Raw genomic sequence first — 16,017 nt, forward strand, 5'->3', positions numbered from 1 at the left:
TTTTACACATGTATGTAAAATCTAAGCTCCACAAATGAGAAAAAAATGCAACATTTGTCTTCCTGAGTCTGACTTAATCCACTTAATATGTTAATCTCCACTTGCATCTAACCTCCTGCAAGAGCTTGTATTTAATGGTTTAAAATACAAATTTAACACATAATACTAAAAATAAAAATTTAGGCATGGATTTTTTTTATTTCATGTTGATTATACGTTGGATATTATAGTCATTTTAGCAGGTATAATTTAATGAGCAATAAAATACATCATAAAATAGAATATCTATATAGACACAGAATTTTGAGCGGAATTTGGCATAATCCCTGGATCTTCTGATTTAATGTAGGTGCTTATCATTAGCTTCACAAATAAATGTTTAAAAGAATAAAGAACTTCAAGACAGGCAAGAAAACATTGATAATGTCTTAAAATTTAAATAATGCTTTAATGATAAAAGTAGTTATATAAACTGCAGAAAACAATATACTTTTACTGGTTAAAACTAATTCAGATATATTTATTGCATTTTAATCTGTGAAATAAATACATTTTCCTATCCTAGAATTAGAATAGGTTGAAAGTATTTATTCAAGTACTACAGGTAGTATGTTCTTATCAAAATTGGAATTAAAATGTCACATATTTACATATATATTTTAAATTATTTGCAAAAGGAATAAATCATAATCTCATATGATAAATGTTCATGTTGTAAATTGTTTTGCTGTCTTTTGCTGCTGGGGATTGAAATCTCAACTTTCTGTTCTTATGCATGCTAAGTAAGTGCTGCATCCTCAGCCCCTTGGTTGTAAATTTAAATTCCACTTCTCTTCATCCTTCCCTCATTTCATTAGTAACAGAATATTCATTGTTGAAGTGTGCCCAAAGATCCTGACAGTAGTTATCATTGATTTACTGCTGTCTGTGGCCCTGCCTGAGAAAAATGCCATAGTGTTGTATTGTACTGTGAATCCCTCAGGAATGCTAAACCAATCGAGAATGAAGCATTCCTTTCTTAGAAATAAAGATTTATAAACTGCCTGGAGGTATCGCCATTTCTAGATGAAGGTGTGCTTTGAAATGTTCGTTTGTTTGTGATCCTAGCCGATTTAAACTCAAGTGACAGTTCAATATAGCTAAACCTCTTGGGAGGGTATGAATTTAATAAGAAAATTACCAAGAAAAAATATACTGAAATACAGACTAACCCCCACAATAATACAATACATTTTTAAATGTATTAGTTTCATAGCATGACAAGTAATACTGAAAAAAAAAATCTTGAAAATGCTTGCGTTTCCTTTTAAAAAAAGTATCCAAGGGGATTTGTAAATTATGTTACACAAAGGTTTTGGAAGAAGAAATGTAATATTCAGTAAAGTCAAGAAAATGGTCTTCTCTTGCTTACAACATTACACAGTGGAATTTTTACTTTTAAAGTGAGAATAATAATTATTTACATAGATTTAAATAACCCTTCTTAGCAGAACTGATATAAGGGTTCTTCATAAGATTTATGTTCCTTTAAAAAAATTTCTATGAATTACAGTCTTAGAACTTTGCACCCTTACTCTTCCTTCTTTTAAAAGCTGTGTTCCTGTAATATCATGCATATTTCTCTTTGCCACAGTCTTATACTTCCTACAAAACAAATGGTCATTCATTTTCAGAGCTTGTAGAAAGTGGAACTAGAACACAAAATAGCATATTTCCAATTTTCAGCATTGCCTCCCAAGTTCTCTACTGTAAAGGGACAGTTTCACTCAAAGGATAAACCTAATAATGTTATTTCCGTCCTTGACTGTGTTCATCTCTGCTCTTCTTTTTTATATTATTATTAATAGCATGTTCAAGGAATCTTATAGTAATTCTCTCAGTCAGCCCTCTCCTTTGCATAAGGTGGATCCCGAAGTCCTTTATATAAAATTACATGATGGACTGTATATAATGTGTGTGCATTCTTCTCTGTGACTTGCGTCACCACTAGGTTACGTATAACATGCAGAACAATGTGTTATGCAAATAGTTGCTGTACTCTAGTGTTTAGAGAATAATGAAAAAATTTTAAAAGCTGTACATATTCAGTACAGATATTATTTTTTTAAGATATTTCCAGTCCATGGTTGACTGATTCTGAGGCTATGGAGCTCACCAATACAGAAGGTGACCTTTTAGGACTGTAATATCTTCTTTCAAATTGAGGTTGATTTGCGGAGTTCGTATCTACAGCTGAACATTCTCTCCTGAAGAGGCTGCAAGTTGATTTGACAGGCAGATTACAAGTCCCTATAATGTCAGAAGAGGAAATACAAAAAGACTCCAATATTTTGACAATCTTTTCAGTGACTCAGTGCTTCTAAATGTATACAGTGGATGGCCGAAATCTTCCTCAATTTACCTCTGTGTTGAATGTGTAGACCACTGAATTAGTTGAAGGTAAATTTTAAAAAATGTACCATATTGATTCCTTTAGATAAAAATGACACCTGTGTGTAATGGAGCCTCATCATCGAAGCTGTAGAGATTTTCCTGTGCTCTAGGCAGTGTTAAGTCTCAGTGCATAACACAACCCACAGAGTGTAAGAAAATTTTACTTGTCGGCCTTATAAATGCATATGGGAAGAGACTTGCTATTCATTGTTTTTCTGATAACAGAGTCTTCCAAAAGATTTCTCAGCTGTACAATAGCTTTAATATCTTAAACGTTGAGCCAAGGGCAGAAAACGAAATTTTTATTGTATTTTATTTACATTTCAAATTGAATTTTTGTGTATTTCATACAGAACATCTCAGTCAGTCTTAATCATCTTTATACCCCTTCCCCACTGGCACCCTCCTATAGCCCCCTTCAGAATTCATACATTCCATTATTTGTCTCAAGACCTATTGTGTCAAGTTAGTGTCCCCAGACGTTCCTCAGTGCAAGTTCATCTACTAAGGTCTGCTCAGCCTGTCTACAGTCCCTGGCTTTAGGAAGATCAGCTCTTCCTCACCCAGCAGTAATTAGTTGCCAATATTTCTTCAGCTAAGATTGGTGCCTGCTGTCATTTTTCCCAGTTCTATGTTGGGTTTTGTCTGAGTTTACATGGGTCCTGTGAATGCTGACACCATTGTGGTAGGCTCAAATGAGCAGGGTTCCAGGAGCTTGTCAGACTCTCCTTCCATATAGAAAATGAAAATTTACTAAACAGAGAACATCTTATTGGTCTTAGATAAAGACCATAAAGTCCTACTAGTTTTTAAATTGTTGTGTTGTTTATCATCAAGATTTTTCAATATGGTTCATGGGTAATGAGTTTCTTCTAAAAAGTACATACTGTTTTAGTTTTAAACTATTTTATTTATTATTTTCCTTTTATGTATATGAGTGTATTGCCAGCATGTATGTAAGTGCATCTGTGTCATGCAATGCCCACGGAAGCCAGAAGAGGGCATCTGATTCCCCTAGAACTGGAATTAGTGATGGTTGTTAACCACCATGTGGGTGCTGGGAATCGAGCCCCGGTCCTCTCCAAGAGCAGCCAGTGCACTTAACCACAGAGCCATCTTTACACCCTCTGTTTCATATTTTTAAATTACGAGTTTTATCATATAGCTCCTGTCTAATGATGAATCAAATTTTGGCATATGATACATTTTTAAGAATATGTATATTCAGAGCATAATTAATTATCACTCATATTTCTTTTAGTTTGAAAGAAATTGTTTATGATCTTTGATCCAACTATCATTTCTTTCTTCATTAAAAATATAAAAGTAAATATCCGGGCACATCAGGAATCTCTAATAGTTTTTATTTCCATTTGCTGAACTGTAGCACAAATGCTTTAAAAAATATATTCCTGCTGACATTAAAATATCTCCAGCACTGAACATGGTTGTACATACCCATGATCTTGAGTTCAGTGCCAGCTTGTGAGACACCATGTCGAAATAACAACAAAATAAAATACTAAGAATTAAACTAAAACAGGGCTTCAAGTTTATATAGCTCAGTGGATGAATGCTAGATTGAGTTCAGTCGTTGCTACCCCCAAAGGAAATTAAACATCACCTTTTCCAGTTACACAAGTACACCAATTTATGAGATTAAACCATTTTGCAGCTTTTTCCAACTCCAGAATGTCACCAAATTAGTTCCTCCCATCACCCATGTTACAGAACCTACATCACTGACACTTAAAAGGCTCTAGAACCTCTTGAAACCTTGTCCTGTTTGAATTCTTACCATGTCACTATCAGCCTCTTTCTAATGGCCCACAGGAAGGCTAGGATGACAGAGGATTCTCATGAGAGCCATTCCAATGCAGGAGTTTGGAGCAGGGAGGGAGTTGCAAACTTTGTCCTTAGCTGAAATCCTCACTTGCTTTCCCCATGCTTTTACCCATGTGTGGCCTTCCTCCTCCAACACAAAACACACAGTTACTCTACTGAAATCACATCATGTACAAAGCTAACATGGGCTTCTGGGGGGCATTTGTCTATGCTTAGTATATCTCAATGCATTTGATTTTGGCTCTGCCCTTCAGGCTCAGGCAATGTTAGTGAATAGAAATATTGAACACAGAAGACATCTGTCCATGACATAGACAAACTCACCTGATAGGAGGAAAGAAATACTATTCAGGTCCTAATACTCTGTGTTTAGGTCATAGAGATTTTTGCTTAGATTACTTCTGGGCTAGAATGTTCCTGAGCAAGCAATAATAACATAACAGACATTTAGATCTTAAGAGAAACAGAGGATGGTGTTGGAATTTTGCTTATCTGCTCCCCTGATATGTGAATATTACAAGATTTTGGTAGCATATAAGATTCAAATTGTAATCAAATAGAGTAGGAGTCCCAGGGTACGAGAAAGAAAATAAAGCATGTAGATATTTGGAGAGTCGAAGGCTACTTTAGTAATTTTGAACCATTTGAGAGGTTACCTTTTGCATGTAGTCTAAAACTCTGGAAAATAGAGTGTTTGAAAGATAGCACAATGTTTAGGGTTGAAAAATCTAAATGAATAGGGAGGTTATGAAGAACTTAGATTTAGCATATGCCTTATAAATATTTGTGGGTAAATTATGGGTAAACAGGTGGTGACCCTAGTAATATTCTAAGACTCAGAGTGATCCCTCTGTACCATAAGAAATGATTGTGTTTTGTGAAGCATTTTGAATAACCCAAAAGGTATCATGCAATCAGTAACTTTTTCCAATGATCGATTCATCAGTTAGTTACTTTGAAATCTGGAGATTCGTGAAAAGTTAGGAGGCTTTCAAAACATTATAAGTGAGAGAAGGAAGTCACAAAAAGCCATATATTGTATACAGTACGATTTATATAAAATGCCCTGAAGAGCAAGATTCATGAAAACAGAATGATTAGTGGTTGCCAGAGGCTGGGGTGCAAAGAGAATGGGGAGTGACTGTTAACGGGGTGATGAAAATGTTCTGGTATCAGACTGTGGGGCTGCCTACACAACCCTGTGCATATACCAAGCCCCACTGAGTTAGCTGTAAAAATGGATATTTTTGTATCTAAATTATAACTCAGTAAAGCTGTTATTAAAAATGATGCCTCTATGCAGACTGTCCTCCCAAATGTAGGGAATGGAGATAGGCTTGGCTATCTGTCACTTATCTTCTTTCCCATTCCAAATATTTAGTAATTGTGTGTGTGTGTGTGTGTGTGTGTGTGTGTGTGTGTGCCTGCATGTGTGTTTGACAGGAGTAGTATTCTAATCAGGATCATGTCATTTCCAAGATCTATGGACAGCCCTTGAGCATTAGGGGACAACGTGTGAAGTTGTTTGTACCATTTTTATATCACATGACTCTAGGCTGAGGGTCAGCACCCTTACTCAGAAAGAGCCAGATAATAAATATTTTGGACTTCGTAATCTGTCATATTTCTCAACCCAACCATAATCTACATAATCAAGGGGAGGTATCTGTGTTCCAAAACAAGTTTTATTTATGGACACTGAAATTTGAAGTTCAGAGAAATTTTTGAGTAACAAAAATATTAAAATTCGTCTTAAAAAAATGTGAGAAACATTCTAAGCTTGTAGAGCACATCAGAACAAGCAGAGGTTTGGCTTTGGCACACTGGCCCCCTATTGGCCAGAGTTTGCGGACTCCTGCTCTAGACCACTGACTTGGAAAGGGCTTTACAAATCAGCTCATTGTTGCGAAGCATGTTAAATTCCTTAAGCCAGTGGACAAGGGAAAGCATTAGTGCTAAATTATTTTGAAAGACTGAGCTCTTGAGAGGCCACATTTTTACAGTCAACTTCTTTAAGAAATTATGAAAAATCAGTTACTAGGGACATTTTAAAAGAGTATTCAAAGTATAATAATGCTACTTTGTGTGGTTTGAGGATTTTTATTTTTAAGTCAGGGAAGCCATGAATAGCTTGAACTTTGTCCATTATGAAGTGTGCCAAGGTTGTGGATTTGAAAGCCATGGGAATTTTTCATTGCTCCTGGCTGCTGAATATTAACAGCAAAGTTATTCATAATATTCACATTAAAAGTCAGTCAATAGTGCATCTTTATACTATATCTACATTGGATATGCTTCTAGAGAGCCGACGTTTTCATGTAACTAATGAGTGTATCCACTGTTATTTGAGTGACAAAAAAAAAAAAATCACAGAAAGAAAGCTCTCCAAGCAAGCAGATCTCCCAAATCTGGAAGTAAATGTCCTTGATTTCAGACAGAGAAAGACCCAGTAGGTGTAAGATATCTCCTGATAAAGCAGCTACTAGAGAACTGACAATACTTCCTAGGTAATGGGCCAGAAATACAAAGGGAAGAATGCTGTGGGAAATATGTAGGCCAGTTTATGTCACACTTTTTAGGCCTATTTAGGTTTCAGCACAAGTCTGAAATTGAAAAACATGGAGATTTGGGAAACCATTTCTCCCACTCTCCCTGCCCTTCCACACCCCCTCTTGCTTCTGTCAGAGAATTATTAAGAATTATTAAGGTCAGGGGATGGAGAGATGACTCAGTAGTTAAGAACACTGACTACTCTTGCAGAGGACCCGGATTCGATTCCCAGCACCCACATGGTGGCTAACAACCATCTGTAACTCCAGTTCCAGGAGATCCAATGTCTTCTTCTGACCTCTGTGGGCATTGCATCACATGTGTGCACTTACATACATGCAGGCAATACAATAATACACACAAAATAAAAATAAATAAAATATTTAAAAAAATTAAGGTCAACAATTGTAAGTAAAACTAAATTTACAAATATTCATTCACAATATACAAATAAGATAAATCAGAAAAAAATGTTGAATTTACCACAGTTTTCAGTAAAAAATTCCTGTTTTAATAGAAATAAGTACTTACGCAGGAAACAGTTCTCAAGCCAAGTTTGTAGATAAATATTCAAGGTGAATTAAACATGGTCCCTGCTCTCACAGAGCTTTCCATTATTCAAGTGCACAGTAAACCTAACAGAAATATGCTAACAAATGTGGCAACTACAAATTTCTTTATATTTCTAGAATCACTTTCTTTTTTGTCATAATAAATACATTTTAATGTGAAATGATTATTTCCATGTCATAAAGCACCCTAACCTCCAGATATTCAAGGAATTTAATGATGAGTTTGTTCTTCTGATTATAGAAGAGAAACTTGATAAGTTTCATCCCCTGAAAATTTGAAAACATTTTGTGAAAACCACTTCCTCCATTAGTAATATTTAAGTATTTGTGTATGTTCTTTTCTCCTAGGGGCCTTTACCATTTTCATGCTTCCTTCTAGCTATATGAATTAAATACTAGAATTCTGCTTTTAGAGGTGAGTGGAATGAGGCCTGGAAAAGGGATTTCAGAAATGACAAGATGCTGGGGAGGATTAAATTTAGCTAATCTTGTACCTAATGCCATTGTTTTTTCTCTCAAAGACAGTGTATAATGAACTAATCACTACTTCGATTTTTCCAACAGAAAATTCAGGAAAATTCAGTCATTGTAAATGCTCAGATTTCCAAACATCCTCCTATGCAATCATTGATCAATGCATTCTAGCTAACTGGGGATTTTGGAGATTTAGGATTGAGAGAATGTCTACATTCTGCTGTCATTGAGAGGGAGCACCCAGCTTTGAAGGCTTCCATGGGATCAAGCCAGGCCTACTTGGAGTGCCTCTTTTCCTAATGCCACCTGTGCCATATAACATGTTATAACTCAGAGAGCAGTATCTTGTCATAGCCACAGGCTCCAGCTAGAAAGTCTGCCTAAGACAGAAAGTAATGAATGTGTCCAGCTGGCAGCTCTGTGGACAGTTGGCACATCTTCTGCTGGCATGAAAAGGCAGAAGAGAAACTGTGTGACACTAGCTTATTGTTATAAGGAAATCTTTGCTTTTGAGATTTGCTCCTCTCCTTGATCACCTTCTGCATGTTGATGCCAAGATACTGTAGAAAATTGATGTGCCATCATCTTAGGGCACCTGGAGACTATGAGCGCAAAGAGTGCTGGGGTGTCAGACAGCACAAGAGGGCAGCACAGAGGGCTGGGAATTGTGCTGTCAACTCACTTGATCCTAGTCCTTTATGAGATGGTCTTCAAACGAGCTGCTCATTCAACCTGTGCGTCCTCAGCAGACCCTAGCCAGTTTGTTGCTAATCCAGTTTGTTGCTAAGCCAGTTTGTAGCACACGCCATTATCTACTCCCACCAAAGGACATTTTTCCCTTTTCTTATTCTAACCACCCCCTAAAATTTAATAACCCAAATATATTATGCATTTTTGTATACCTGTGCTTTATACATAAAAAGAGTAAGATTATTTGCGATGAAAAAGTAGTTTCCATTGAGAGTATATGTTGTAATGGGGGAGAGGGTTGCTTATATTTTAGTATTTATTGAATCTTTGGCTTACATGGCCTGTTTGATTTTTCAAGTAGCTGTAATACTTGAGTTGTCCAAAAAGGTACTTGAGTTTAATCCTGAGAAGTAAGAAAAATATTTTAACATGAAAAACTACACAATATATTATATTTAAGCTATCAACTCACAAAACAAAATGCAAAGCAGTATTCCATTTTTGTGGTTGAAATCTAAAGAAAAAATAATCAGAACGATCCATTCTGGAATGCTGCTTTTGAGGGCTTAGCTCCTTCTCCAGGTGACTTATTTTGGGAGACTGTGATGAATGTATATACCATCCATACGTGTAAAGCAAAGTACTTTAAAAAGTTAACCATTCTCGGGTATGCCTTCAGCATTCAAAAAAAAAAAAAAAATGGGCAGGACAAATGCAATCATTCTCATGTAGCAAAAGAACTATTTTACAGGGCCCATTCATGATTCCTTTAGATCTCTAGAGGGCTGTCTTAAAGTTTACTGTTCATTCTTCTTAATTCCTGTTGGATGCATGTATGTTATTTTCTGCAAAAGAAACTACCAAAGAGTATTTCTTCTCTTACAGCAAGGTTTTAGTGTCCCCAGGGCCCCTTCACCCTGTTTACTTTGGTTATTTCAGGAGTTACTGTAGGGCTTGACTGTGGTGAGTTTTAAGCCCTCTTTCTAAATTCATAAACTGTCTCTAATTTTTAAAAAATGACTACTTACACAGGTTTGGGAAGTGAACATTTTGTAGTGCAGTTGGGGCTGCTTCCAGTTTGGGCACCTTGTTCCAATTTATGTCAGGAGGAATTATATACAGGTCAGGGTGGGGAGCAGGTTATAATTAATGGGGTGGACAAGTGGACTTTTAGTGTTTCATAAAATAAAATGGAAATCACATGTGCTTGGAACTGTTGTGTTTTTAAATATTTACATTTATTCTAGTAAACATTAATTATAACTGATACATTTCTCTTCTGAACTTGCTAACGGGGAGGTCATAGCCATTGTTCACTGAGTGGAAAGAACAGATGACAAGGTAGTTATATAAAAGCAAGAGTACTCGGGGGAGATCAACAAATGGTCTCGTGGAAATAATCCAGTCTTGGGTTTTTCTCTTAATTTTTTCTCATGCTTAAAGCACCCACTTGTTGATGTGATCCAGATGTCTGTCCTAAGGGAAATGAGAAGTCTTTTGCATGGGAAATTCCTGCATGACTCCTGGTGAAGAAGAGGTGATGGACTAATGCTTAACTATTAGTCTTTTAAAATCAATTTATACGTACAAAAAGCCCTGCCAGAATTTACAGTCCAAATGCTCTTCATACTCATTTACCCCAAATTTCCAAGCTAGCAGCAACGTATTCCATGATTGTTTTTTAAAAGAGTCATGAAAATTCTGATTCTAAATTGGTCTCTGCCACGTGCCAGCTGTGTGACCTTGGGAAAGACCTTTTAGCTCTGGGCCTCAGTTTCCTCATCTGCAGAATGTCACAAATGAGTCCCACTACTTAGGGTGTGGGTAGGGATTAGCTACTTTATATAAAATGCATAACCAATTTTAGGTACTAAAACTGCTGGCTATGGCTATGTGAAAGAATGTTTCAGAAGAAGAAATGAAAAGGAAGGCTTATACGTGCTAGATATGTTAAGGTATTCTTTGTTTTTTAATAGGTCCCTGTGCCACAAATAATTATTCTACCAAATCAATTTTTATACATTATATATGCATGTACTTGCTGTGTGCAGTGAAAAATCAATGCAATACTAGGTCATTGTTCTAAAAGAATGTGACATTTCCTTAACAGGTGTATCCTGAAGTATTGTAGGATTGAGCCAAAAGAGACTTGGCCATTCAAAATGGGATGAGACTACTTGTTTAGACTTCTGGGCCCAAGACATCATATGTATCTAGATAGCCAGAAAATCATTGTGGTGACAGATGTTGGAAGTTAGTCACTACTGGGGACTTAACACTCTGTTTATCATTCCAGATTACAAAGTATCTTTTGACCTCTCCAACATCTTTAGCCTATAATAGTCCATGCAGTGTTCTTAAAAGAAAAAAAGTGACTAGGCTTCTGGTGTCATTATCTTTCTTAGGACAAAACTGGGTGAAAAAAGAGTGAGTGACACAGGTCAGGTGAAATTTCACAATGAACAAGAAGATAAACCATTCATCTTATCTTTGCAAAGTCTATCCTGAGCTCTAGATTGAAATTTAAAATGTAGCTGGTGTGGTGGTGCACGTATTTAGTCCCAGCACTTAGAAGTCGGAGGCAGGAGGGTTGTGAGTTTGAAAAAAGCTTGAGCAGCACAGTTATTAAGACCCCCTTCACTCTCGTAGACATACATAGTAATAGAAATCTAAAATCTGAAATGTACATTCAAGACATGTATCCTTCAAAATACTGTATAGCTTTGTGCCCAAGGCATATTAGCTAGTAAAAGTAATGCATAAAATATTTATTTATGCTCTACAATCTTGTCTTCATTTAGGATGTAACAATTTTGGCATTTTCAAATTCAAACACCAATACCACTGCCTACCTTGGCATCACTATTCTCCTCATAAAGAGACCTGTTCTACTTTGGTTTCCATTGTTGTGATAAAAGAGTAACCAAAAGCAACTTCTGAGGAAAGGGTTCATTTGGCTTACTGGTTATAGTCTATCATGGAGGGAAGACAAGTATCTTTAGTGTTTTTATTTTCAGTCATTCTCTCTCCTGCCTGAAGACAATATAATCCTGAAATAGATTTGTTGGAAGTATTAATTAAATAAATGTAAAATGTACATGCTGAAAACGTGCACAATGTGATTCATTTTGCCACATGAAACTATCAACACATGTGTAGAAGTGAACATACAATCGCCACACAGTCTTTTCATGCTCATGGTTCTTCTTATATTGCTATAGTGAAATACCAGAAGCTAGACAGTTCATGAAGCAGAGAGCTTCATTTAGCTCAGTGTTTTGGAGAATGAAAGCTTGACCTAATGATTCTTTGATAAGGAGCCTGAGCTGTGTTATTACATGACTGATGATATCATCTGGTGAGAGAGAGAAAGAGAGAGAGAGAGAGAGAGAGAGAGAGAGAGAGAGTTTTAGTTTGTTCCATTGTTACTGTGATCAAGCACTGACCAAGAACACCTTTGGAAGAAAAGGGTTTATTTGACTTACATATTCATGTCACAGTCCATCATTGAGGGAAGTTAAGGCAGGAGCTGAGAGTAGGATCCTGGAGTCAAGAAATGAACCAGAGACCATAGAATGCTGTTTACTCACTTATTCTCTCTGACTTGCTCAGCTACCTTTTGTGTACATACAGCGCAGGCCCACCTTCCCAGAGCTGGCACCATCTGTATTGGGCTGGGACATTCCACATTAACTAGCAATTAAGAAAATGTCTCACAGGACAGTCTAATAGAGGGAATTCTTCAGTTGAGATTCCCTTTTTGAAGTTTACTATAGTTTGTGTCAAGCCAACAAAAGATAAACAGCAGAAGACCTTTGATCATGTATAAGTGAAACATTCCATCCTTTATAAAAATGTTTATGAAAAATCTACTGTATACCGAGTATCTAACAAAACTCCTGGCACATAATAGGACCTCAAAATAAATTTGCCTACTGTTGTTTTGATGACACCTACACCCTCAATAAAGAGGTCTGGGTATGGGGTGGGGGGAGAAGGAAAGTGGGAAGGTAGTATGGAGGTAGACAGGTGGGGAGAGAGAAAGAACATAACTTCCAATCTTCTGGTCATCTTTCCATTTATAATGCAAGTTACAGGCCATTGTAGAGCTGTTAGTGATCTTAGCTGACATTTTTCAAATCATCTCCTATATTGCGAATTCTTTCTAGAATAATCTTCACCAAAGGGTAGGAAACTTGATGTATGTGTCTATAGTTCTCTTTCTCTTGTTAATAGCTTGATTAAATATGGTGTTACTATTTGGTAGGACAAGATAGCATAGGGTAAATTTATATGGGCAATTGGAATGGGGGCCTGAAGTGAAGCCTGGATTGGTTGTGACTGCACTGTAAGAGGGCATCTGGGGCTGTTCTTTAGCTGCCAGTACCTTCTACTAGGAAACCTAAGGACTAATACTTTCTCAATAAGATATGCATTATATAATATATACTTTATATCCTTATATTTATAGATAACATATAGATAATATTTCAATGTTAAATGCTCTTTAATTTTTGCTAACAAAATTGATTAGAGGCACTGTATTAAAATTATTATTTTTTTGTACTTAACATCAGGTAGAGAGGTATTTACTAATATCCTTTAGTATACAAACATTGAAAAGCTTGACTTTACCCTAATATTGTGAACAAACTGGGTCTTTTTATTAATTGCAGTTTTCAGTTATACTTTTTCTAACATATTTGTGAAACATAAGGAAGAAAGTGATAGTGTAGATTAATATTAATGTGAAAATTTATGATCATGAATACATTTGTACATTGAAACCAATCTCCTAAATCTCTCTTTATAATCAAATGATTAAAAAAAATTATATGGATGATGTGAAAGGACCAATCAGATCAATAAAATTTTAAATTCCCTAAGAGACATTAACTCAGGCTCAGTTCTTAGTTTGAAGTCAGACAAGTGGGTGGACTCAAGCATTTTAGAAGCATTTCAGTGAAGATTTAAATAAACGAAGTCTCCTGTTTGAGGTTCAGTTAACCAGAAAATTAAATCAACCAGAACTCTCACATTTCCAGAGAATGTCAATCAAATAAGTATTTGTTGTACTTTTATTATCATCTTAGTTCTATTCCTGACTTTATTTCTGGGAGGGTGTTTAGCACAGTCATTACCTCAAATGAGCAGAACAATTGGTCTTTATTTTGCATATTAATTACTACCACATATCTATGTACGTATGGAGTATGCCCAAGAGAGAATGCACTTGTAGGTAGAGGCATTTGAACACACAATAATCCAAGGCTCTCATTTTGATGATTTCCTTCTTCCTGCTTCCGGTCTCATTTCCCCGTCAGACCCTCAGTTTAGAATTACAAGTATTTTCCTAGAAATGGAATGATGCTTTCTATACAGGTTATTAATACTACACAGAAGGAAATGCACTATAATCCATGGGAGAAATAGCTTATTCAGAAAATAACAATGTCTTTCTAAAGATAAGTAAGAAGTGAGGCAAAAAGACTCCCAAGAAGCAGAGAAAAGCCAGGTGGCCTCCTCCTTTCTTTTCTTCCCTCCCTTCCTCCCTCCCTCTCTCCCCCCTCCCTCTTTCCCCTCTCCCCCTCGTCTTTCCTTCTTTTTCTCTCATTTTTACAGTCACTAAGCAGGAAATTTTGTCTGATTAAGAAAACACCAGTCCTGGTTTCCATTCATCAACTTTGAGGCACTTCTTTTTAATGTATACAGACACTCACACACATACACCATTGTCATTTGGGCAAATGATCATTTGTGCTATTGTAAGCAAGATTCTCCTGATGAGAATGTGAAGTCTTAGTGATGAAGAAGAAAATGGTTCCCAAGTCTCAACTCTAAAGGATCTTGGAATTTGCCCACTACGCTAAAGACCCTCATTACCATATCCATCATATTGTTGTAGGGTCTGGTGTTTTGTTTTGTTTTCTTTTGAATCCAAGAAAGGCTGTGCAGCACAGTGGCTAACTAGGGTTTTGTTAGATGCACGGTAGAACTAAGGGGAGAAAATAGAGGTTTTGGAGTTCATCACCCCAGGGGGCTAATGTGCATAAAAGCAACTGCTCCAAAGTACCCTAGTTTAATCCTCCAGCTGCCACTCAGGATCAGGATGAAGAAGCACCCATGCAAAGAATTGCTTCTGGATGCTGATAGGCAGGGGGCGGGAAGTGGGACTTGAGCGCCCCTCTTTGGATCACTGATGTTTTGGCAGTTTATGTTCTGGGGGGAGGGAGGTTAACTGGCAGTGGCTCAAGCACAACAAAGCTCCCTTCAGGGAAGTCACCAGCTTTCCTGCCATCATTCCATGCCCTTTGCCCAGCGCCCCAGGAGTGAGTGATTTCCCAGTGTGTTTTCTAAGGAAGAAAATGACTAAAGTTGTGAAACTAAATATTTGCATCCATTTAAAACAGAGAATCACTTGGTGGAATTTGAATCGGAAAGTATAGTTTTAGATTGCTGCCAGAACTGTTTGGATCTATGCCTTGAATCAAGTGCCCTTGTTGACTCAAGAATGACAGTGTAATTCAGCTATATAACAAGAGATAACTGATCGAGTTTTACTGGAGACACGATAAATCAGACATTAAAATTGCTTTCTTCCCCCAAAGCAATATAATTGTCCAGTTGTCCAATTAACATTCACATTTGTTAGCAATAAATATAGCTCCACTTTAGTACAGCTAAGCCACCATGAAAACTCCCTGTTCTTAAAGCCCAGACATTTTTGTAAATTAATTTTTAAGCCGTAGATCTCAGGTGCTAATCCTCGCAAATTTGTCTTTTTATATTTAGAGAGCCACATTATTATCAAGTTCAACTGAGTGGAAGGATAATGTGTGCACAATGAAATGCACATTTAGATTGAAAGTCAATGAAAGGATAAAATGCCTAAAAGAAAAGGTTTTTGTTCAAATCCTAAACCAGCTATGAAACAAGATATAAACCTCAGTAGTAGCAAAAAAGCTGTAAACCAAGGCTCTAAAATCATACATTTGGGTATGAGTTCCAAATTCATGTCTTGTATTCAGGCTCTATAAATTATGTTTGTCAACATCTCTTAAACACATAGCAAAGACATATTTTGATAATACAACAGAAATCTTTAGAGTTTAGCCTGCCTGACAAGTATGATTTAAATGCCATTAGGACCTCCTAACTTTTATAGGCTTTTTCCTAACAGATTGCACTTATTTTTTGTGGTGCTTGAAGTGGAAGCCAGGGCCTTATACATGCTAGAAAAATGCTCTACCACTGAACTACATTCCCAGCCATGCAATAGAAATGTAGAGTCTCTATCTATCATCTATCTATCTATCTATCTATCTATCTATCTATCTATCATCTATCATCTATCATCATCTATCTTTCTAATCTATCTATCATCTATCATCTATCATCGATCATCATCTATCTATCTAATCTATCTATCATCTATCTATCTATCTATCTATCT

General features: G+C 36.4%; 1 protein-coding gene across 3 annotated transcripts in view; it reads left to right on the top strand.

Moving 5' to 3' along the window:
- Mid1 (midline 1) overlaps positions 1-16,017 on the top strand; it is a 368,155-nt gene that overhangs the window by 210,350 nt on the left and 141,788 nt on the right. The gene's annotated exons all lie outside the window — the stretch shown is intronic.

Source organism: Nannospalax galili, unplaced genomic scaffold (genome assembly GCF_000622305.1).
Source record: "Nannospalax galili isolate Female #2095 unplaced genomic scaffold, S.galili_v1.0 scaffold606, whole genome shotgun sequence".
Classification (NCBI taxonomy): domain Eukaryota; kingdom Metazoa; phylum Chordata; class Mammalia; order Rodentia; family Spalacidae; genus Nannospalax; species Nannospalax galili.